The sequence below is a fragment of the Oryx dammah genome, unplaced genomic scaffold (genome assembly GCF_014754425.2).
Source record: "Oryx dammah isolate SB20612 unplaced genomic scaffold, SCBI_Odam_1.1 HiC_scaffold_14, whole genome shotgun sequence".
In the NCBI taxonomy this organism is placed as follows: Eukaryota; Metazoa; Chordata; class Mammalia; order Artiodactyla; family Bovidae; genus Oryx; species Oryx dammah.
In genome coordinates, this window is record NW_024070198.1 from 9640364 (window position 1) to 9666786 (window position 26423).

At 36.4% G+C, this 26423-nt stretch overlaps 1 protein-coding gene and 1 long non-coding RNA gene across 2 annotated transcripts in view; both read right to left on the minus strand.

The window, feature by feature from the left end:
* RNLS (renalase, FAD dependent amine oxidase) overlaps positions 1–26423 on the minus strand; it is a 287722-nt gene that overhangs the window by 227788 nt on the left and 33511 nt on the right. The window lies entirely within an intron of this gene.
* LOC120873797 lies at positions 1136–25014 on the minus strand. The gene is made up of 4 exons (XR_005723529.1): positions 24998–25014; positions 17324–17331; positions 9537–9549; positions 1136–6089 (listed from the first exon to the last, which is right to left on the minus strand). It is a non-coding gene; the product is annotated as an uncharacterized LOC120873797 (long non-coding RNA).

A 26423-nucleotide genomic window follows, 5' to 3' on the forward strand; every position in this document is an offset into this window, starting at 1 on the left:
ATAAATAAATTAAAAAAAAAATTAAAGGGAATCAACTCTGAATATTCATTGGGAGGAAGAGTGCTGACACTGAAGCTCAAATACTCCAATGCATTTATCTTCGCTAAGTAGGTTGCTTTTCCATTTTGTTGATGGTTTCCTTCACTGTGCAGAATTTATGTAGCTTGATTAGAGTCCCATTTGTTTATTCTTGCTTTCGTTTCCCTTGTCTTTGGAATCAGATCCACAAAAACATAGCTAAGACTGATGTCAGTAAGGTTACTGCTTATTTTATTTTCTAGAAATTTTATGGCTTCAGGCCTTACATCCAAATACTGAAGCCATTTTGAGTTAATTTTTATGTATGGTTAAAGACAGTGGTTCTGTTTCATTCTTCTGCATGTGGCTGTCTAGTTTTTCCAATGAAATTTATTGAAGAGACTATACTTTCTCCATTGTATGTTCAGTGCCCCTTTGATATAAATTAATTGTCCATATATGTGTGGGTTTATTTTTGGGCTGTCAATTCTGTTCCATTGATGCGTGTGTCTTTTTTTGGGCCAGTAGCATATTGTTTTGATTACTATAGCTTTATAGTATGGCTTGAAATTAGGGAGCATGATACCTCCAGCTTTTTCTTTCTCAAGATTGTTTTGGCTGTTTGAGATCTTTTGACATTCCATACGAATTTTAGAATTATTTGTTCTAGTTCTGTGAAATACATCATTAGAATTTTGAAGAGATGCATTGAATCTGTAGATTTGGATAGTAAAAACATTTTAACAACATTGACTTTTCCAATACATGAACATGAAATATCTTTCCATTTATATGTGTCTTCGATTCATTTCATCAGTGTCTTTATAGTTTTCAGAGTACAAGTCTTTTACCTCCTTGGTTCAATTTATTCCTAGGTATTTTAAATGGCTTGATTTCTGTTTCTAATAATAATTAGTGTCTAGAAATGCCATAGATTTCAGCATATTGATTTGGTATTCTGCAGCATTAGTAAGCTCATTTATTAGTTATAGTAATGGAGTCTGTAGGGTTTCTTTAGGGTTTCAGTGGAGTCTTTCAGGTTTTTGTACACCATATCATGTCATCTGCAAATAGTTAGTTTTACTTCTTCCTTTACAATTTGGATGACTTTTATCTCTTTCTTGCCTAAATGCTATGGCTAGGACATCCAAAACTATGTTGAAAGAAAGTGGTGAAAGTGAGCATTCTTATTTTGTTCCTGATATTAGAAGAAAAGCTTTCAACTTTTCACTGTTGAGTATGATGTCAGCTATGGGTTTGTCATATATGGACTTTATTATGTTGAAGTACAGTACATCTGTTCCCACTTTGTTGAGAGTCTTTATCATAAGTGGATGTTGAATTTTCTCAGATGCTCTTTCTATACCTATTGAGATGATCATACAATTTTTATCCTTCATTTTGTTATATTGTGTTGATTGATTTGAAGATGCTGAACCATCCTGTACACCTGGAATAAATCTCACTTGACTGTAAGCTATGATCCTTTCAATATATCAATGGATTCAGCTTTTTAATATTTTGTAAAGGCTTCCAATTTTCTTTATTTTTATTATTTTTGTTGTATACTTGTCTGATATTGATATTAGAGTAATTCTGGCTATATAAAATATGTTTGGAAAGTTTTCCTCCTCTTTGATTTTTTCAAAGAGTTTGAGGATAGCTATTAAATCTTCTTTGAATGTTTTGTAGAATTTGTCAGTGAAACTGTATGGTCCTGGGCTTGTGTTTGCAGGGGGATTTTAAAATTTTTTTTCAACCTCCTTGTAAGTAATTGGTCTATTCTGATTTTCTAGTTCCTCAATATTCAGTCTTGGAAGATTATATGATACTAGGAATTTGTCCATTTCTTCTAAGTTGTTCAATATGGTGATGTATAGTTATCCTCAGTAGTTTCTTAAGATCTTTTGTATTTCTGTAGTATCAGTTTTAATTTGTCATCCATTCCTGATTTTGAGTCCCCTCTCTTTTTTTCTGGGTTAATCTAGTAACAGATTTGTTGATTAATTCTTGTTTAATCTTTTCAAAGAAACAATTCTTAATTTTATTGATCTTCTGTTGTTTTAGTCTCTATTTCATTTATTGTCTCTCGATCTTTATTATTTCCTTCCTTCTACTAATTTTTGGCTTTGCTCACTCTACATTTTCAAATTTTTTCAGTGTAAACTTAGATGATTCATTTGGGATTTTTCTTATTTCTTGAGTTAGGCCTCATTGCTACCAAATTCTCTCCTGGAATCATTTTTACTGCATCTTATGGCTTTTGGTATGTCATATTTCTATTTTCATTTGTCTCTAGGTGTTTTTTCTTTCTTCAATGACTGATTGGTTTTTTAATGGCCTGTTGTTTAATTTCCACATTTTAGTGGGGCTTTCCCCCCTTTTTTTCTTGTGATTGATTTCTAGTTTCATATCATCATGGTTGATATGATTTCAATCTTCTTAAAATATACTGATCAATTGCAGGGATAATATCCATGTAAATATTATGTGAGGGTAAAATAATGTAGAAATATCATAATAGTGTTTTCCTACAGTTACTGCTCAATAAACAGCTGCTGCTGTTATTTATTACTGTAAGTATTATTACTATACCATTCTAGGAGACAGAAGTGAAGAGAGAGGAGTAAGCATAAATTTATAAAGTGTATTAGTTGGTGTGCAGGGTGAGAGGAGGTAAGTGAAAAGAGCAGAAACGAAGCTAGCTTGACTGAAACCAACAGGATTAGGTAAATAAAATGTTAAGTTTCTATGATTTAGAAAAAAAACTACCAACTCAGCATAGTACTTTTGGTTGATTCACACTAATCAGAAAGTTTCAGTTACATAAATTTTTCATCAATAAAATTGAGAAATTAAAATATGTTGACGATCTTCTATGTATATACAAATTTCTTACCAAGTACATCTATAAGACTCTTCATAGGGACATTATTTGTAATAGCACCAACTGGAAAACTACTTCAATATTCATCAACAGTGAAATAGATAAAGTATGCTATATCTACACAATGTAATGCTACACATTAGTTAGAAAAAAAAGATTTTAACCACATGTATCAGTAACGCTCACAGATAATGGTAAGTGAATGAAGCTAAATACATGTAAGAGCACATGCTGTTTCATTTTATTTAAAAGAAGCACATAAAAGGCAAATAAAAAATCTAGAATTCAGGATAACAGCTACTGGGAAGATGAAAGAGTTAGTGGCTGTAAGGGAATGCAAGTGAGCCTTCTCAGAGCACTAATGTGCTCTGTTTCTTAAAGGAGTGCTATGTTCCTTCATGGAAGGATGTATGTTCCCTTTATAAATTCTTCAAGATTTATACTTAACACATGTGTATTTTTCTAGACGTATATCTCAATAAAAGTTTTTTTTTTTTCCTTAAGGCAAGAAAAAAGATGGTGTTGATGATGACAATTTTATACCTGAACTCTTTCTAAATTTAGTCCCAGGAAACTCTGGGACAAAGGAAGAAGGCTGTACTAGTTGAATCACTTGAGAGTTTCAGCAGTAGAAAAATGTAACTGATATTCAAGAAATGGCTAATGAAGCAGAACTGTATGAAAACAAAGAATTTATATATTAAATGAATTCAAAACAAGCATCAGATGCCTTTACTTACTCTTATGTGACTCTAACTGGAAAAAAATTTATCACTGGAGATTAACCTGTGACTCTCACAATTAATGGAAGTGTCTGGCATCTACACAGGGCAAGATTGCCTCTGAGCCCAGAAGTTTGCTGATTTTGAAATAGATTTTAAGAAAGAACTTTATTTAAAAGAGTTGACTAGAAACAGCTGCACTTTGTTGTCAGAATAAAAATCCACAAGTATTCTAAGACTTCAAAAAATACAACAAACAATGTGGCGACCTCATTAACCCTTAGAAAAGACATTTCTGCCATGGCTATATTTGATCATCATTTCTCTCTCCTCAAAACCTGTTGTAATACCTGTCTTCAAAGATGCTTCCAGAAAGTTTAAAGGAAGCAGAACTTGAAAGAAAGAACAAAATACTCTTTCAGTCCTAGTGAAAATCACGACTAGTAAAATCTGATTTTTTTTCTCTTTTTTAAAAATAAGTTTTGAGCATATTCAGTTGCAGTTTTATCCTTAATAGGGCTTAAATATGGGTTGAGGCATTAAAAAAAAAACAAGATAGAAAAATAGAGAAAGATTTAGGAGATAGTTTTAGACATTATCCTGTCATTTCCTTTGTTTTTGACATGAAGGAATCTACTTAACATATGTGGCTGTTGACTTAGGTTACTTAGGGAAATTATAACATTGTCTTGTTAAAAAATGTTTAAGAAAAAAAGGGTAACTGGCCCTTTTTAATTATTTGGAATTACTTTTCCCCAAAAGGCGGTGGTCAAATAGGGTATCTTCCATATTTATAACTTCATTTTGTTCTCTACTTCCATAAACAATACTGAGAGTATCTGTTTAATGGGGTGACACATTCTGTACCCGCCAGAAAATGTAAGCTCTAAACTATAGTGAAAGTAAATATAGTTTCAGGAGATTTAGAAATTGTTTCTACAAAGACTAAGTGAGGTAGACAGTTGATAAATTAAAAATCAAAGGCACGCAAAAAATACCTCTAATGTTTAAGAGGGAGAAAAAGAAGACCTTCAGGTTAGCTGTTTTCTTATTATCTGCAAAACTGTGTGACTGTGTGAGTCTTGAATATACTTTGTGTAGGTAGAAGTTCAAATGCCTTCTTGTTGAATAACAGCACTACCTTACAGTTTCAGAATTTTACAAAATTCTCTCGCAGCACTCACATTTCATACTACATATTAAAAATACTAGGAAAAATAAAAATACTAGGAATTGGGAGGATAGGACACTATCAATTAAGGTGACCAAGGAGAATTCAGAAAACCACAGTATTAACTCTAATCTGAAAACTCTTTAGAGACCATGAGTCCAAACTCATCACACTTCAAAATAAAGTACAGAACCCAGAGGTTTGAAATGAGAGCTTTTCCATGCAACAGAGTGGCCACACAAAAGCTTCTCTTCTCTCCAGAGAGAAGTTCGGTCTCTTCTCTCCAGAACCCTCCACTCACTACAGTATAAAGCTCATACAGCAGGGGTGCTATCTGCTTTTCCAGCACATTATCCCCAGCATCTAGGACAACATCTAGAACTACAATGGTTACTCAAGTAAAATGTGTTGAATGAATTACCCTCTATAAATAACTTTCTTTTTAACATTAACACATCTAACACTTTTTTGAATCTAATTTCATGTTCATAACTTTGGTGCTAATGTAACATACTCAAAAATTGAAGCCATTCAAAATTAAGATTTTGAAGTAAATTTGTATTTACCTTTAAATGCCCATTAAACTATTATAATGTATCAAATGTTCATAATCTAATTTTTCAATCTTCACATTCATTTATTCCATCAATAGATTTTTTTTTAAACACGACTTATGGACATCATAATTCTATTATTTTAACAATATAAGCCACAAACTAACAAAGATGAGTTAAGTTAGATACTTTCTACCAGAATAAAGTCAATATAATTTTAAATGTAAAGTTTATGGTTGTGTAAAAAGCAGTCCAAGTAATTATCTGGTTTACAAAATATATATTTTTTCCTAATCTGTGAAGTCTTTCTTTGTTAACAACACGTTTTTACTAATAGATGTAATTTTTAAAAAATGCTTATGGAACTACTATGCTTGGCTCTGCTATCATGACTACCGAGAAACTACAAGATCACATATTCCTCCAAAACTCAACAACAAGCACTTCATAAGCTATTATGGAGGCTATTTGGAGTTGCAATTGTCTTCAGGTTCAAGTGAAAATTTTCCAAAACAAGGCATCCACTATCACACTACTGTATGTGATGACAATGAAGTATTACATTTTGTCAACAAACGTGTCAGAACTAACAGATGCAGAAAGTTATGTTGTTTCAAAAGTGATATTGCTATATCAAGGTTATTACTAATGTAAATATTTTGAAAATACCCTTCCAGAATTGCTTTTAGAGAACACAGATCATTCTTTTGAATATCTGCAAGGATAGCAAATCTTTTCTCTTTGAAAGTGGAAAAAATAATTTTAGAGGAGTCAAAAAGTATTCAGGCTAGAGAATAGGTGTGTGTCTAGAAGAACATATGGCTGCAACAGCAATTTGAAGAATTTTTCCAGGGTAGCTCCAAATTCTTAAATCCATTCTTATGCAGTTTCAAAAAATACTTTGTTCTACCATTATTTGAAAGAATTGACTAGAACTTTATTTAAAAGAATTTTCCAAAAGCTTCAAAAAATATTTGGAGAATTGTGGAATAAGTGCAAATTTCCAGAGGAACTCTCTCAAGGACAACATACATTTAAAAAATAAGTTATACATAAATAACTTAAAAACCAAGTCTCATTACTTTATAAGCATGCCATATAGAGTTTCTTCACATGTCAAATCTAGATTAAGCAATGTGTATGCTAATTTGCTGGAAAGCAGGATAATTTCCTACTTTCATTCTGAAACCAAGTTTTAGAAACTACAGATTGCTCTCAGATGATCAGGAATCACATTCTCATATATTGTGGTCACTATAGGTCTCTTCTTACTGCACTTCTTAACAAGTTTGAAATCAAAATTCTAGAATATGGTTTCAATTTAAAAATGCCACAATATAAGCCACAAACTAACGAAGATGAGTTAAATTAGATACTTTCTACCAGAATAAAGTCAACATAATTTTCAGTGTAAAGTTTATGGTTGTGCAAAAAGCATTCCAAGTAATTATCTGGTTTAAAAAAATATGATTTTTTTCCTAATTTGTGAAGTTGTCACTTCTACCAGTTGTCACCTTTGCCAGGTGATAAAACTCTTGACTGTGAAAACTAAAGTCTGAGTATTTCGATTACACAGAGAGGGAATATCTACACTCTGTGAGCAGTTTCAGAATGTACTATAAATCAATACACAAACTGAACTGTCTAACTGAAAGTTTTCTAAATTGCAGTTAAAAATTTAATACTTAAAAAATCCCCACAAAGCTACTTTGATAACAAATCAAAGGAACAACAAGTCTATGTACATGTCTTAACAATCATTTGCTTCATGTTAGTTTTGGCAAATTACGGCTTTTCTCAATGAAAACAGATACTTGGCCATGTTCTGAAATTAAATGCTGAAACAGGATGAAATGTATCCTTGAATTCTCACATATCCTTTTTTATTAATATGTAGTATGTCATACAAATGACCCACTGTGGGTGTTTGACACATTCAACCCCTTTGGACTTCAACAAGTAGCAACAGAATAAGAAGCATGTGAAACCTATACTGTTCCAAGAACTAGTGTTCAGAACACACTGTACTATAATGCAACACAAATCAGGAAATCAGGTTGGGAAGATTATGTTTGCAAACAGAAAACAATCATAACCTTTTTTCAGCTTGAGAAGACAACTGACCCTAACAATGGCTCCTTCTTTAGCCTTACAATTTGTATATCTATATTCTGATCAAATCCGGGTGTAGGTCAAGTTGACCCCTGAGAAAAGAGGAAGTATCCTTGTTGATCAAGCCAGTCAATCCTAAAGGAAATCAGTCCTAAATATTCATTAGAAGGACTGATGCTGAAGCTGAAACTCCAATACTTTGGCCACTTGACGCAAAGAACTGACTCATTGGAAAAGACCCTGACGCTGGGAAAGATTAAAGGCAGGAGGAGAAGGGGATGACAGAAGATGAGATGGTTGGATAGCATCACCAACTCAACGGACATGAGTTTGAGCAAGCTCTGGAAGTTGGTGGTGGACAGGGAGGCCTGGCGTGCTGCAGTCCATGGGGTCACAAAGAGTCATACACAACTGGGCGACTGAACTGAACTGATCCTTGTTGTGCCACTCCAGTCAACATATGGTATTAAGAACTTCCTGCATTTGATGTTTACTTGAGGATACCTTATGGAGAAAGAAACCTCAGTGGTGGAAGTGTCTATTTGGTGAGAGTAGAGATCTGAGCCCATAAGAGGGATAGGATAATTAAATGGAACCCTCCATGGCTCACTCCAAGGACATAATGAGGCATTTCTGAGGGTGGTGGTAGGGGGGCTAACCTGGGGAGAGACCATTTTGCTTGGGGAACAAATCATGTGACTATCAAAGTCTTTTTCTACTGAGTTTCTGCTTAATTACAGTGAAAGTTGCTCAGTCGTGTTGAACTCTTTGGAACCCCATGGACTATATATAGTCTGTGGAATTCTCCAGGCCAGAATACTGGAGTGGATAGCCTTTCCCTTCTCCATGGAATCTTCCCAATCTAGGAATAGAACCCAGGTCTCCTGCAGTGCAGGTGGATTCTTTACCAGCTAAGCCACAAGGAAAGCCCAAGAATACTAGAGTGCATGGCGTATCCCTTCTCCAGTGGATATTCCCAACCCTGGAATCGAACCAGAGTCTCCTGCATTGCAGGTGGATTCTTTACCAACTGAGCTATCAGGGAAGCCCTGTTACAAGCTTTCATTAAAGATGGATTCCTGTGACATAAAAATTGAAAGGTACAATGAAAGGAGAGCCAGCACATCAGATTAATGCAGGTTCCTTTTATAGTTCCCCCCTCTCTAAGTCCTTAAACATTAGCATCTTGGAATGGGCTCTGGAACTTAAGCTTAAAGCTATGTTTGAGCATGATTATTCTGTGCAGCAGGCACTGGAATTCTGGTGAGAATAGAAAGAAGTCCAAGGAGCCAAGCACATGACTGGGAGTGAGAAGCGTGGCTCTCCCTGTTCTATTGGGCACTCATTAGGTGCATTTGAAAAAAATACACCCCTGTTTGCTTTCGTTTCTTCATCTGTAAAAACAACACATACGTCTTCTGGAGGGGGTGACATTCACAAATCCAGCACAAACTTTCCTCTGCCCATGTGCAGTCTTACTTGGTGTGACACCAATGACCTCTCAGTGAGGCCTGGGTACGGGGCAGAAAATGTTAAATGATTAATCTGCCAAATTCGATTGCTAGGAAGAGATGGGACAATTCCAGGCAGTATAAATCAGCTATGCATTTAGAAACTATTATCAGGAGCACTAGACAGCACTGCATGATGGTCTGCAAACCACAAGTGATGCCAAAGCTGTGAAGCTGCCGGGCTGCCAAAGGCGCAAGCACGATAATAGATGCTAAAATTACTGCTGAAAAAGCATATTTGATTACAGAGGGACCCAAGAGCAGTAAAGCCCTTGGAAGGCTTCCCTCTGAGTTTTACAAGAAATAAGACAAGCAGCATCTCCAACTGTAATCACAAAATATAATAAAAATGCTCTGAGCTCTCATAGGACTTGCAAGGACATCTCCCTTGAGTGGTATAAAACCATTCCATTTCTAATACACAATGATGAAGACAAAGTTACCCCCACATTGAGGCAAAGTCTAGTTCATGATACCAGCAACTCTATGATCAGTCTTTTAAAACTGTGATTTTAAAAGAGATGGACTTATCCAAATTGACCCCAACCTGTGTGTTCCCACCTCTCTGCTCTTTCTCTTTATCCTCAAGTCTCAGTTATATAATCCTTTTGCCTCACAACATTTGATGAACTAATGTGGCTGCCGGCTTTCCTCCAATATCCACCGTCCCTCCATCTTCTACCCTGTCCCCCATTCTCATTCCCAGCTTCCAGTATTCCCACGCTAGGTCTTGCCCAAGGTCTCTCTCTTATCACTTGTGAAGTGGAAAATTCAGACACTAATAACTGTCTGAAAGAAAGAAAAACCCTACAAGTGAAGAAATGCATTACAGTAATTTAAAAAAAAAAACCTTTTAAAATTGGTTTTTAACCAGTTTCCATCTTCTTCTGAAATATCTTAAAGGTCACTTCATATTTTTTCTTTATATATTTTAAAATTCAGATGGTCCAGTAGGTCATCTAGCGGCTGCCTAGTACAATCCAAATTATATTTTTAACAAATTGTATCTCATTAAAAAAAAACACATAGGCGATGAAGAAATTTAAATGTCTCTGGAAAAGCAAATCTAAAATTCCCAAAGACATCTACTTAGCAGAAATAATCAGTTAAAAAGTACTAATTACACACAAAAATGCTTTGTACATCTTATAAAATATTTGTAAATTAATCATAATAAGACGCAAGGCATGTCAACTGCGAAGATTGTGAATGGATTAAAATGACCACAGAAGGCATCTTAACAACTACAAGGTAATCTATGTAAGAACCAGTTCCTAATATAGGTCTTGGTGGCCAACTGATTATATGAAATCTGAATGACCAAAAAGGATTTAAAGTCCCTCAAATAAAATATATAATATTGAATATTTGCTTTGAGACACCATAAGAGTTTTGATTTTAATTAAAGTATGGAATATTTACAGTGTGATTACGGCAATAACATTTTATTCAAAATATCTATTTTCTGTTAAGTCTGAAAAATTTCAGGCAAAACAATCAGGGAAAAATTTCACTAGATTTGTCTAATTATTTTGCTAGCAAACAAAAAGTTTCGACTTACAAGAATCTTTTCAAGGTTCTTCTGTATTCTGACAATCCAGAAATGAGTTCAACTGAAAATGTCAAGCATGGCATATAAATAAACAACTCTGAGAAGAATGGATGTTCTGTTTTGCTTTATTTTGAAATAACAAACAGCCATGGGTGCCTAAATGACACACACCACTCCACGAGACAGGGCTTCCATTCCTTAAGTATACTGACACGAATGGGGACTTTTCAGTCCTCCTTCATGATTTAAGTGGGAAATATCACCATGGAAAAGATAGTCATACAGAAGGCAGAATTTTATTTTGAGTTTAATTTTTTTAAATAAAAATGTGAAGAAGAGCATGCTGTTTGTGATGTAAAGTGCAGAATGCAGAAATAACATTCCCGTCTTAGATCCTACACAATTCTGGAATAATCCCCACTTGGTAGGAACACTCCAGGGTGTGCTATCCTGGACAGCTCTGCTTTGGGGGTTCTCTAGCATTAGCATTTCAATGGATAACGTCCTTTGAGCATCACCATCTAACTGTAAAAGCTCCCTTCTTAGATAGGGCTGTCCTTCCCATTTCACTGCTTCTCAAGCATTTCACAACATAATCTCTATTTTCAATGTATTAAGCCACTAAGAAATAGAGGAAAACAATAGAATAGGAAAGACGAGATCTCTTCAAGAAAATTAGAGATAACGAGGGAACATTTCATGCAAAGATGGGCACAATACAGGACAGAAATGTTGTGGACCTAACAAAAGCAGAAGATATTAAGAAGAGGTGGCAAGAATACACAGAAGAACTATACAAAAAAGATCTTAATGACCCAGATAACCATGATGGTATGATTACTCACCTAGAGCCAGATATCCTTGAATGCGAAGTCAAGTGGGCCTTAGGAAGCATCCCTACGAACAGTTAGTAGAGGTGCCGCAAGGAGATCAAGCCAGTTAATCCTAAAGGAAGTCAGTCCTGAATATTCATTGGAAGGACTGATGCTAAAGTTGAAGCTCCAAAGAGCCTCTTGATGAAAGTGAAAGAGAGAGTGAAAAAGTTGGCTTAAAACTCAACACTCAGAAAACTAAGATCAGGGCATCTGGTCCCATCACTTCATGGCAAATAGATGGGGAAAACAGTGGAAACAGTGGCAGACTTTATTTTCTTGGGCTCCAAAATCACTGCAGATGGTGACTGCAGCCATGAAATAACTTGTTCCTTGGAAGAAACGTTATGACCAAACTAGACAACATATTAAAAAGCAGAGACATTATTTTGCCAGCAAAGATCCATCTAGTCAAAGCTATGGTTTTTCCAGTAGTCATGTATGGATGGGGAAGGAAATGGCAACCTACTCCAGTATTCTTGCCTAGAGAATCCCATGAACAGAGGAGCCTGGTGGGCTGCTGTCCATGGGGTCACACAGAATCGGATGCGACTGAAGCAACTTCACATGCATGCATGCATTCGAGAAGGAAATGGCAACCCACTCTAGTATTCTTGCCTGGAGAATCCCAGGGATGGAGGAGCCTGGTTGGCTGCCATCAATGGGGTCGCACAGAGTCGGACACGACTGAAGCAACTGAGCAGCAGCAGCAGCATGTATGGATGTGAGAGTTGGACTATAAAGAAAGCTAAGCGCCGAAGAATTGATGCTTTTGAATTGTAGTGTTGGAAAAGACTCTTGAGATTCCCTTGGACTGTGAGATCCAACCAGTCACTCCTAAAGGAAATCAGTCCTGAATATTCATTGGAATGACTGACGTTGAAGCTGAAACTCCAATACTTTGGTCACCTGATGTGAAGAACTGACTCATTTGAAAAGACCCTGATGCTGGGAAAGATTGAAGGCGGAAGGAGAAGGGGACGACAGAGGATGATATGGTTGGATGGCATCACCAACTCAATGGACATGAGTGTCAGTAAACTTCAGGAGTTGGTGATGGACAGGGAGACCTGGCGTGCTGCAGTCCATGGGGTCACAGAGAATCGGACGCTACTGAGCAACTCAACTGAACTGCAAAGAACTGACTCATTGGAAAAGACCCTGCCAGGCTCCTCTGTCTACGGGTATTCTCTAGGCAATAATGCTGGAGTGGGTTACCATTTCCTTCTCCAGGGTATCTTCCTGACCCAGGAATCGAGCTCTGGTGATTTGATATGTTGCAGGCAGATTCTTTACCAACTGAGCTATGAAAGAAGCCCATTTTAGTTCCTAGAAACTTCATTTTGTCAATAACATCAGTTTTTGTAAGTTTCTGCCATAATATATCTATCTAAATCTATAGCTAATTAAAGGCAATATGAGATTTGCTGTTTCAGGTGGAAAACTATCCAAAAGGATACACTTTGATTAATTAGAATTTTTAAGTAAAAAATTTCTTAGTATTAATGAATGATAAAGTTAGCTAAGATGATCATTCTGGGGTATTTCAAAAATCTGAATCACTTATTCACTTGTTCAATAAATAATTATTAAATAAAAATTTATGTGTATGGTCATGTGAAATGAAACACTGAAAATTTGGGAGTCATATTAAGAAAAAATCTATATGATAAGTATAATGCCATTGAATAATAAAGAATGGATAATATATTTAATATTTATATATTTTAATGGTAGAAAAGTTCTGTAATTACTTCCACATTAAGAATGATAACTAAAATAAGTATATGTCTGTAGCATATTCATATTAACAGATGAAATTTCATATTCACTTTTTATATACCTATTGTGAAGTCATTTATAAACACAAAAGACTGTTTTGACAATGTTGTCTGGTCAGAACATTTCAAATTATTATAAAGGAAAAAAATGCTTTGCTGATCTTTTCACCTACTTGAACCAGATATGAAAAGAATAAAATTCTAAAATAAAGAGTGGTGAATTTTAAAAACTCTCAACAGTTAAAGACAGAGTTCACTGATTTATGTTGAGAGCAATTAAGCAAAATAATTAATCATTGCCTTTGTTTTTATTGCAAATAGACAGTTTTTCTTACTTTTATGTAAGAAATAAAGAATAAGTCAATGAACACCACCACTAAAGAAACTTCTGATAATTATCGTGGTTAAAATAGTTGATTATTGGCTTCATGTTAGGGATAAATAGAAATTTTATAATCTAATCCATGATTCAGAAAATTTATGCCATATGTCAATGATTAAACAAGAAATTATCCTGGCAAAGAATGTTAAATATTTCTTAACTAGTCATAAACTTACTATTGAGCAGGCTAAATAAAATTTCAGGATAATAAGTATTAGAAAATCCAACAATATTACTTCAAAGGCAACAAGAATTTTCAAATCATAACTGATTTCTTACCGAGAACCAAGACAATGGTTAGACAACAGATGTATCGTGTAAATGACAAGAAAAGAATTATGGACAGATTATGGTGGACCCACAACAGATGTCTAATAAATACTTATTGAACTAAATTTTTTGTATGTGTCTATGTTCATTAGTGTGTTAAGAATGAAAGTTTGAAGAGAAGTGAGTGTGAACTTTTTCATTTTATAATTCTGAAGCAATGGTCCTGCAGGGGATTTAAACATCTTGAGATAATCAAGATATCAAGTCCTTAGTTTAAAACTTCCTTTTCCTATTTACTTTTAAATTGTTTCCCTCTTTTTTACATTGGTTTATGAGAACACGAACAACTCAAGTACATGATCACTGAACTCAAAGAGGAAGCAGACCTTGAAAGGGCTTCCATCTGCCTGTCCTGGCCTGTGCATATTGGTATGCTATCTTGAACTTTATGAATTTAACATTCCTAGTCATTTCCAAGTGAATTGCTCAAAAGTTCATTTTAACAAGTTAGGCTATCAGTACTTGACCTAGCAAAACTGGAAGGATGTAAAGATTATTTATTCCAAACTCTCAGAGAAAGCAGTCAACTGGAATTATTTATGAGAGAGGAGGCAAATTCCTTAAATTCCTACATTGAAATGAATATAATGCTCAATATATCATTCTCAAATGAGAATGAGCTAGTTTCATTAAAAAACATCATTGTTAATGAAAATAATTACTGGGTATTTCTCTTGCTGCTGTAACCAATTACCACAAATGTCTCCAAAAGCCAAAGTATATTTATCAATACACTCCCTAATCCCAGCATCCGCAAAACATTTCTGGAATTTCTTGGCATAATCTCTATTTCAGATTTTGTGACATTGAAGAAATTTTTCCTTATTACTTTCCAACCATATTTTATTTATGTCTAGCTCCAAAACTAGCTGCCCCTGGCTTGGAAAACAACACTTTACTTAGTCATCAGTCAAGACTGAGTGCTTAACTTGCAGTATCAAAGAGTGATGACCTACTACCTCATAAGGTAACATGCATGTGTGCGTGCATGCTAAGTTGCTTCAGTCATGTCAGACTCTTTGCAACCCAGTGGACTGTAGCTCACCAGGCTTCTCTGTCCATGGGATTCTCCATGCCAGAATACCAAAGTGGGTTGCCATGCCCTCCTCCAAGGGATCTTCCCAACCCAGGAAACAAAACTCCACATCTCTTACACCTCCTGCATTGGCAGGTGGGTTCTTTACCACTAGCGCCAGCTTGGAAGACCCATAAGGTAACATAAGAGTAGGCAAAACTACAAGTGTGAAAGAAGAATTCCTGGTGAAAATGTTTGAGGAGGTAGCATCACTACAAGTCCTCCATTAACTAATTTAAAAGGTAAGCTAAGTAAAATTTTAAAACATATCATAACTAGTTGGATTACATTTTTACATCATTATAAATATATCCCTATACATTTATGAGAACTTTATGTATTTTTAAGTCTACACATATTTTGGAAGGAATGATGCTAAAGGTGAAACTCCAGTACTTTGGCCACCTCACGTGAAGAGTTGACTCATTGGAAAAGACTCTGATGCTAGGAGGGACTGGGGGCAGGAGGAAAAAGGGATGACAGAGGATGAGATGGCTGGATGGCATCACCAACTCGATGGACGTGAGTTTGAGTGAACTCCGGGAGTTGGTGATGGACAGGGAGACCTGGTGTGCTGCGATTCATGGGGTCACAAAGAGTCGGACACGACCGAGCGACTGAACTGAACTGAACTGACACATACAAAGATCAACAGATAATAAAGCATTCACTTAACACACATGTAGTATCTAGCATTCTGCTAGGCTTCAGAATGCAAGAATGAAGGCACACTCCTTGGCTATCAAAAAGTGCTATATTAATAGCATCAATCATGCATTAAAATATGCTTATTCAAATCATTAATAAGGAGGGTGAACTGATACACCTGAATGTATGGCATAAGATACTGGCAGCACTGAGTGACTGGATTCAGTGTATTCAATTAATAGTTTGTGTTCAGTGTGAAAAATCCCGTAGCATGCTGCCATACATACTGAATCACAAGAACAAGGTAGAGCTTTTGTCATATAGTTGAAGCTTGATACTATTTCATCTCCTAAAACTTGGTCCCATGTATATCAAAATTTAAAAAGCCCATCATGTAAAGATATATTTGAAAAATAACTAAGGTACCTACTTAATTTTTTTCATAATACAAATAGGAGAACTAAAAAAAAAATCTTGTTTAGAGGAGAAAAATGGAGGGGAGTAAAAAAGCAGTGTAGGAGAGATGAATTTAAAGAGGTAGAGAAATGTCACTCTAGAGTAAGTGTTACAGTCAACTGAACAATTGATTTACAAAATCAGTGAATGTTTGGTTCTCAAAGAACCTTCATTGTTGTTCAGTCGCTAACTCGTATCTGACCTTTTGTGACCCCATGGATTGCAGCACATCATAATTCTCTGCCTTTCACTATCTCCTAGAGTTTGCTCAAACACATGTCCATTGAGTCAGTGATGCTGTCTCATCCTCTGTCCCCTCCTTCTTCTTTTGCCTTCAATCTTTCCCGGCATTAGGGTCTTTCCAACGAGTCAGCTCTTTACATCAGGTGGCCAAAGCACTGAAGCTTCAGCTTCAGCATCAGTCCTTCCAATGAATATGAGGGTTGATTTCCTTTAGGATTGATTGGTTTGCTCTCCTTGCAGTCCAAGGGACTCTCAAGACTCTTCTCCAGCACCACAGTTTGAAAGCATCAATCCTTTGGCACTCAGCCTTCTTTATGTTCCAACTCTCACATCTGTACATGATTACTGGAAGAACCATAGCTTTGACTATACGGACCTTTGTCAGCAAAGTGATGTTTCTGCTTCTTAATAGGCTGTCTAGGTTTGTCATAGCTTTCCTGCAAGGAGAAAGTATCTTTTATTTTCATGGCTACAGTCACCTTCTGCAGTGATTTTGGAGCCCAACAAAATAAAATCTGTCAGTACTTCCCCCTTTCCCCTCTTTGCCATGAAATGATGGGACTGGATGCCATAATCTTAGTTTTTTTAATGTTGAGTTACAAGCCAGCTTTTTCACCTTCCTCAAGAGGCTCTTCAGGTCCTTTTCACTTTTTGCCATTCGAGTGGTATCATCTGCATATCTGAGATGAGATATGCAGATATGAAGTGAGAACATTAAACATCATTTATCCCAATCCTATCATATCATGCTTAAGGAGACTGTGGCCCAGAAAAAGAAACAGTGGTTTGTTTTCTTTGTATAATCACAGATCGAAATCCAGTTTTTAAACTTCTCCATGGATTAAAACATTATCAGATTTAAAAACAACTAGTATTGAAACTCTTGAGGAAAGTAAAAGAGGAGAGAGAAAAAAGTTGGCTTAAAACTCAACATTCAGAAAACTAAAATCAGGGCATCTGGTCCCACTTCATGGCAAATAGATAGGGAACAATGGAAACAGTGACAGACTTTATTTTCTTGGGCTCCAAAATCACTGTGGATGGTGACTGCAGCCATGAAATTAAAAGACACTTGCTCTTTGGAAGAAAAGCTATGACCAACCTAGACAGCATATTAAAAAGCAGAGACATTACTTTATGACAAAGGGCCATATAGTCAAAGTTTGATTTTTCTAGTAGTCATGTATGGATGTGCGAGTTGGACCATAAGGAAAGTTGAGTGCTGAAGAACTGATTCATCTGAACCGTAGTGTTGGAGAAGACTCTTCAGAGTCCCTTGGACAGCAAGGAGATCAAATCAGTCAATCCTAGAGGAAATCAACCCTGAATATTTATTGGAAGGACTGATGCTGAAGCTGAAGCTCCAATACTTTGGCCACTTGATGAGAAGAACTGACTCACTGGAAAAGACGCTGATGCTGGGAAAAATTGAAGGCAGGAGGGGAGAAGGGGAAGGCAGAGGTTGAGATGGTTAGATGGCATCACTAACTTGATGGACATGAGTTTGAGCAGGCTCCAGGAGTTGGTGATGGACAAGGAGGCCTGGCACGCTGCAGTCCATGGGGTCGTAAAGAGTCAGACATGACTGAGTGCCTGAACTGAACTAAATATTGAAACTTACTATTGTTAGAGTTGGAACTAAACTCATGAGCTCCTTCAGAATATTAATGTATCCTAATAACAATGTCTTTAAATTCCATTCCTCCCTCATTATAATATCTGCAGTCACACCCAAACCTACCCATCCAAACTCATGTCCACACACAAACATTCTTTTCTTGGTTTTTGCTATTTTGCTATTGGTTGTTGCTTTAGATACACCTTTTTGCAAATGGAAGAAAAGCCTTACCTACATTTCTGCTATATTTCATTTAGTGATTGTATTGTATAAGGAGAATTGCTTATAGAAATAAAAATTATTTGTTTGTAAAAGTTCAAAGAATCATTCAGCTAGCCATCAAAAATACAGCAGTGTGCTTTTCTTTAATGACAGTGCAGTGAAAGAAGAGGGAAGCAGAGAATTCTTTTTTCCTTTGGTACCTGATTTTTTTCCCTTCAACATAATGTAGGTACACAATAGGTGATAAGATAGTTGAAGCTAAAGAGAGTGCTAAATTGAAGAAGTCTTACTTTCTCATAGTTGTCCACAATGTATGACCAGGCACACTGGAGATTTAATCATTCAATTAATTCATTCATTCAAGAAATATTACTTGGGGCAATGTAAGGTGCTGGAAATAGTGTAAGAATCAAGAAACTCAAGTTTAATGGATAAAAAAGACAAACTAAACATAATCTTAAAAAATTGAATCCTGGTTTAAATACAAGCCTTTTTCTTTCCTCCCCCAAAATCGAATGTGTTCAGGAAAGGTGCAAGCTTGTTAACTAAGGTGTTTGTAAACAACAATGAGATATTTCTCTCTCACTCACCCACATTAACATTTTCTAAACATGATTCTAATATTTATACTCTATGGACTCATGTTCAAATAATTCACATTTCAAACAGCGATCACCAACCCACCCACCCCCACTCCAACCCCCCAACACACACACTTGTTCTCTTACAGAATCACTTTGGATTAGATTTTAGACTGAGAAGTGATCTTGGAGTTCTTGAGTTCAATGGTCTCATTTTACAGAGGGGAAAAATGAAACCCAGATAGATGGGCATTTGCCCAAAGTAACCATTTAGAAGCTAATATTCAGAATTCTACATAGAATTCTCATTATTCTAATTCAATTTAAGAGTTTGTTCAGTTTCTCATGGAAAATACACACCCATAAGTTCCTCTTTCTTAAATCAGGAACTCTTGCTACATTGAACCCAGAAGGCAATGGCTCAACAACTGAGCCCCAGGGGTCAGCTGTACCTCTCCCTAATTGCATCATCTCTTCATGCCTGATGTCCTCAGGTTACAAGGGACCACAAAGTACTAAATAAAGATAGAGAACTACTCTACCTAAGTAAGCACAGACTGTTGGTCCATGTTTACCACTTAGGATTAAAGAAAAGTCAAAATATCAAAACAAATCTTTTAGTAAAAATCAAAGTGATAAATTTTTTATCAAAATTTTTAAAATCTTTCTGAAAGCCTAAAGAAGGAAAGTATTCCCCTCATTATATTCCCCCCCCCTTCCTCCCTTATAAAGAAATCTTCCAGAAGATACAGAAAAATCAACTGATGCAGATGATAGGATCTGAGAACTACCAGGGGAACTCTGGTCTGTCCACAGACTATCAGTCATACTTATTTATAAAAATTCAGATTTTATATTTTGTTTTGTTAATGACAGCATTGGGCATCCAGATTTTGAGAGTATGAGACTGGGTTCAAATGAAAACTTCTACTGCTTATGATCATAAGGCACATCCATTTTTAAAAAAATTAAAGTATTTAGAATTAGAAGGGATCTTGGGGAAAAAATGTGGTAGTAAGATAATGATTGGTTTTGGAGTCAGTATTTCATCCTTCTAGGTAGCTAATTTCATAGCTTTAGAAAGTAATTTTTAGGAGACGGTGGTACAAATAGAGAGAATAGCACTGAAACATATACATTACCATAGGTAAAACAGATAGCCAGTGGGAATTTGTATTGTATTGTATGCAGGGAGCTCAAATCCTGTGCTGTGTAACAACCTAGAGGGGTGAGATGGGGTAGGAGGTGGGAGGGAGGTTCAAAAGGGAGGGTACACATACGTGCCTATGGCTTATTCATGCTGATGTACGGCAGAAACCAACACAACATTGTAAAGTAATTATCCTCCAATTGAAAATAAATACTTTAAAAAAATAAAGACATATTCACCTTGCAAAGAAACGATTTTTTTTTGTTAAATCTCCCTGCTGCTGCTGCTAAGTTGCTTCAGTCGTGTCTGACTCTGTGCGACCCCATAGATGGCAGCCCACCAGGCTCCCCCGTCCCTGGGATTCTCCAGGCAAGAACACTGGAGTGGGTTGCCATTTCCTTCTCCAGAGATACCCAGACATATATTATATATTTCTTATACTATATTGCATGAAAGTGAAAAGTGAAAGTGAAGTCACTCAGTCGTGTCTGACTCTTAGCGACCCCATGGACTGCAGCCTACCAGGCTCCTCCATCCATGGGATTTTCCAGGCAAGAGTACTGGAGTGGGGTGCCATTGTCTTCTCCTAAATCTCCCTGGTCTTCTCCTAAATCTCCCTGGTCTTCTCCTATATAGTAGGGATAATAATACTACATTGTTTCAGGATTATTAGCTAGACATATAAAATATCTAGCACATAAAAAATAATAACAAATTGGAGCTATTTCTATTTACTTAAGTTTTAAATTCCCAACTGGCCATGTGCTTGAAGAATGGATAACAGCAAGGGAATGAAAGGGAAATAAACCTTAGCAATCAGTGCCAAACATGTGACAAATGCAAGTTAAGCAACAGCAGTAGCTGTTTCCTTTCACTAACCACTGATCATAAGCCAGGAATTCATTAGGAGCTTTAATACATTATCTTATTTAATCTCCCCAAATGCCCTGATGAGATAGGAACTATCACCTCCATTGTATAGAAAAGGAATCAGGGAGTCAGAGAAGTCAAGTAATGTGCCCAAGGACACACAGATAATAAGCAATAGAGCCAAAGTAGGAAAAAGGGCAGAAGAAATGGCCTGAAGTTGCCCTTAAGCTTAATTATACATTAAAAAAATATATATTTCAGAAGCAAATAGAAGATAAATGCAACAGATACATACACATCTTCCCACTATGAGCGCCTTAAGAACTGGGGCCAGGGTTCATTAACCTAGGTGAACTCAGAATCTGGGGCAATTCCTGGAATACAGAGAGTGCTCATTAGATATATGTGTATGATAGTTAATTGGAAAGCAATTGGCAATGGGGGCAATAAGATATCACATTCTGTCAAAGCAAAGTCTTTGTGACGACAGTAAATATAAAAGACTGTGTAGTGAGAACGTTCATGCAGAAAGACAATAGTCACAAACTAAAAACACCTTTACATATCTACTGTCTGATAATACTAATGTCTGTTCATAGAGCTTTCACTTCATTATGTTATGATATAAAGAGTTCGATCACTATGAGTAGTATTATCTTAAAATGTGAAGGACAATGAGGAGGATACCCACATTCACAGACACACACATCTGTATTTTGGGGATGACCTAAAATTTACTCCTTTGTATATGAGGGAAAAATAAAAGAAAACTCTCTTTGAAAGCTTAAAAAAATGAAACAAAAGCTTAATTCTTTCATTCAAATAATATCTATAATTTAAAGTCATGACAAGATAAATTCACAGTTATGTTAGATTCATGCAGCTACATGTACACAAGTGAAACCTCAGTAATGGGATAGCTTGCTCTTTGGGAAGGAGGGAGTAGAATGGGAGTATTATGAAAACAAAGAGAACCTTGGTCCATCAGAATTTTCAAAGAAAATAACCCTTTGGCCAGACCAAAATTCCACATAGCAACAACCTACATACAGTCACATACAGTGACTAAATTATGTTTAAGCTTTTCTTAAGCAACAGAGCTCATTCTGATAATTTATCTACTAAGACTCATGCCAGAAAACTGCTTATTCATTTTCTATATTCTGTTTGGCAAACAAAACATGACACATAACAATATAAAAGAAAAATATAATCCCGAGATGCATGTGCAGTCACTGTAGAAAAGTGTTCTAAGTTGTCTTAGGCCTGTGGCATTGGCTTTCCAAACAGCATTTAAACACTGCCACATGCTGTTCATCTGTGTGTCTTGCAGCCTGTGGCACCCGCCTAACCCCAACAGAAGAATGACTCGTGCACCAAATTAATGAAGCTATTAACTCTTCAAAGGAAACTTCCCTGGTGGCTCAGATGGTAAAGAATCTGCCTGCAATGCAGGTAACCCAGGTTCCATCCCTGGGTTGGGAAGATCCCCTGGAGAAGGGAATGGCTACCCACTCCAGTATTCTTGCCTAAAGAATTCCATGGACAGAGGAGCCAGGTGGGCTACAGTCCATGGGGTTGCAAACTGTCGGACACAAGTGAGCGACTTAACACTTTCACTTCACACTTAACTCTTCAAAAGCACCAACCAGTCTTGAAAAAGGGAAGTATAAAAATCTTGAGAATTAAATAATTTTTTAAGAATGAGTAATTTCTAATAATGCCATTTTCAGCAACATGGATCGACCTGGAGAGTGTCATACTGAGTGAAGTCAGGTCAGACAGAGAAGGAGCACAATTGTATGCCATCCCATATATGTGGAATCTAAATGGAAATGATGCAAATAAACTCACTTACAAAACAGAAAGAGACTCACAGACTTAGAAAATGAACTTATGGTTGCCAGGATGAAAGGACAGTTAGGGGGTTTGGGACGGTCATGTACACAGTGCTATATTTAAAATGGATAAGCAACAAGGACCTACTGTATAGCACATGGAACTCTGCTCAATGTTATGTGGCAGCCTGGGTGGGAGAGGCTTTAGGGGAGAATGTATATGTATTGCTGAGTGCCTTTGCTGTTCACCTGAAACTATCATAATACTGTTGATTCACAATACCCTAATACAAAATAAAAAGTCTTTTAAAAAAGGAATTAGTAACTTCTAATTAAGATGAAGCACACAGTTATAGTCATGACACAGCAGTCTCTGTGAGCACACTCTTTTCAGTTAAACATATTTTACATATAACATACTGAATTTACTAATGTGCTTGAATTTTTTAGTTTACAAATTTCATCACACTCTCTCTTTATCAGTGTTGTGTCTGATACTACATAGGAACCACATTCTCTAAAAATATTAGTTTGAGTATATCTTTTGTAGTCTACAGCAAATTACATACACTTGCTCTAAAAGCAGTATGACATCCAGATGCTTGTAAGGTACCTCAAGGCAGGAATCATGCTATATTCAGTTTTGTTCTTTCCACGGCAGATGTAAGAGGAGATACTGAGAAAATACTTATTAAATTAATAAACAGATGAATGAATAAGCATAGTTTAAAAGTTTAGGAATTTATAGAGAATGACTACCACATCCTCAAAGAAACTACCACTGACTTCTTGTTTCCTTTTTATGAAAATAATATAGTTAGAAAGAGATTCAAGCTAGTTGTCACTTTTACATCTTCTTCCCATGTTCAGCAACAGTATCAACTAAAACAAAGGCACTAAAGATCTTCACTGATTTTTGTTATTTTGACCAGAAAAGTTGAACCAAGTTGTGCCATTCTTAAATTCTTACCTAAAGGCCTTAATTCTATTTTTAATTTTTTAAACTTAATTTTGTATTGAGGTATAGCCGATTAACAAACAATGTGATAGTTTCAGGTGAACAGCAAAGGGACTCAGCCATGTATAAACATGTATCCATCCTGCCTCAAGCTCTCCGCCCACCCAGGCTGCCACATAACACTGAGCAGCGTTCCCTGTGCTATACTGTAGGTCCTTGTTGGTTATCCATTTTAAATATAGTGGTGTGTACATGTCCATTCCAATCTATCCCTTCCACTCATCCTTCCACCTGGTAAAGGCCTTAATTTTAACAAAAATCAAGCATAAAACGTTCCAATTAAAAACATGTCAGTAGTAAAATGAAAAAATCTTAAGGGGCATGCAGCATAAACTCAGTATTCACTCACTTCAGTCATTTGTTCAGTGATTCAAATACTTAAAATATCTAATGTGCTTAGAGGAGATGAAGTGCTGAAGGAAAAAAGTACTGGCTGGTCTCATTTCTAAACTCATAATCCCTGGGTCTGAGTGGACCTTAGTGCTGCCCAATGACTCTACTATACTCTGCTCAATCCATTTCTCTAGGTGACTATGATCACACCTCTCTTCTCCCTTTAAACCTTCAAAACCTTCTGCCTCTCCTCAATATCAGCTGATGGTTCTGCTTCCTGTTTCCCTGAGAAACAAATCAATAAGAAAATGACTTCCACAGGCTCTCATTTCCAAAGACATCTTCCTGTCCCCACATATGCTTGTATGCTCTGCTTCCCTCCTGTTACTCTGGGAGGACTGCGGCTCCCATCTAAGGCCCCATCCCCTATCTCCTACTCAAGACCATGACTCCTGTCACTGTCTAGTCTGGGTCTACAACATCAATTTTCCCCTTTCTGTTATATTCTTTCCATCAGTAATGAACATGTCATAATACATCCCATCTTAAAATATACAAAATAATGAAAACACGATACAACCTCCTCCTCCAGCTACCAGTCCAATTCTTTGCCCCCTTTTACAGAAAAAAAACTCCTCTATAGGACTGTCTAAACTATGACATTCTTGGTAGAAATAGTATAACCTTCAAAGAGAAAAAAAATGGCTCTTACATGGCAAACAATTCTTATTCTTTTTATATATAAAGTGTGTGTGTGTGTGTATATATATATATAATGTGTAGCAAATATAAAGTATATCCATGATATTATAATTCCACTGGGGTAGGTGGGGTAGGTGGAGGACAACTAGGAAAGTTGTCCTAAAAAAGCTCCTTAGGGAGGTGGTAATGAAAACAAGATTGAGAAATACTCTACACCACTCTCTCAATGTCTTCTCTCTTCTTGTTTATTCTAGAGCATTCTCCAATCTGTTTTTCATTCCCAATGACCTGTGGAAGCTACTACTGTCAATGTTACCTATGTCCTCCATATCGCTAAATCCAAAGGCTAACTCTTACATGAAAGTATAGGTAGCGTTTGGCATAGCTTATCACTTCTTTCTATGGGCTTCCCTGATAGCTCAGTTGGTAAAGACTCTGCCTGCAATACAGGAGATCCCAGTTCAATTCCTGGGTTGGGAAGATGTGCTGGAGAAGGGATAGTCTACCCACTCCAGTATTCTTGGGCTTCCCTTGTGGCTCAGCTGGTAAAGAATCTGCCTGTAATGCAGGAGACCTGGGTTTGATCCCTAGGTTGGGAAGATCCCCTGGAGAAGGGAAAGGCTACCCACTCCAGTATTCTGGCCTGGAGAATTCCATGGATTATACAGTCCATAGGGTTGCAAAGAGTCAGACACGACTGAGCAACTTTCACTCTTCTTTCTTACAAACATTTTCTCGGTACCACTAATGCTTGCTTTGCTTCTTATATGAGATCCTATATGAAGAACAGAATTGATGCAAAAATGATTTATTATTGAACATCTGGATTGTAACCAGTCTTCAACACACCACCTGCTATAATCCAAAGTACCCTCATTTCTTCCCTGTATCTTTATAGCATCAGTCTATCTGGTCAACCCAGCTCTCTTATAGTCTAAATTCCACACAACAGCAAGAAAATACTTCAAATCTAAGTTAGATTATGTCATTTCTTCAATGGCTTTCTATCTCATATGGAGTAAGATTCAATGTCTTTACCACAACTTACAAAGCCCTACATGATTGGGCTTCCCACTTTCCATCTCCTCTCACCTCCTATCACTGCCCCTCCTTATACACTGTATGGCAGCCACAACAACCCCCTTGTGAAATTCCTCATTCTTTGGGGCTTTTCTACTTGCAGCTACTTCTGTTAGACTATCCCTCCAGATAATCTCATGGCTCATACTTTCAGCTCCTACCTTGAGATCTCTGCTGCTCAAAAATCACTTTGTCACAGGTCTACACATAAGTACTCCTTGTCACTTTTTATTTCCATATTGCTTCATTTTCTTTCCCAGCACTTACTATCATCTCACATAGATATTTATTTTTCCTCCTCCTACTGGAATAGAATATTATGCCTCCTCTCACTGGAAAAGAAATTCCTTGGAGCTTTTACCTGTTGGTTCACTGCTGTATTCAGGGTGTCTAGAACGAAGCCTAGCATATAGCAGATGTTCAATAAATATTTATATAATAAAAATTTGATATCTGAATAAAAGAGATTACAATTTCTACTTTTAAAAAAATAAAGCTGGATTTTAAGTCCTTTTCTTGGAATTTAATTTTATAATCTCACATGCCTGTGGCAAATAAAATCATTAAGATATGAAAAATATTTAACAGCCCATAGAAAGGAAGGCAAACTCTAATTTGGATATGGTGATATTCTTTGTTTCATGGAAGAAATTTTGGGAGAGACCAACATTTAAACAGTTCCTTCAAACTAACAGAG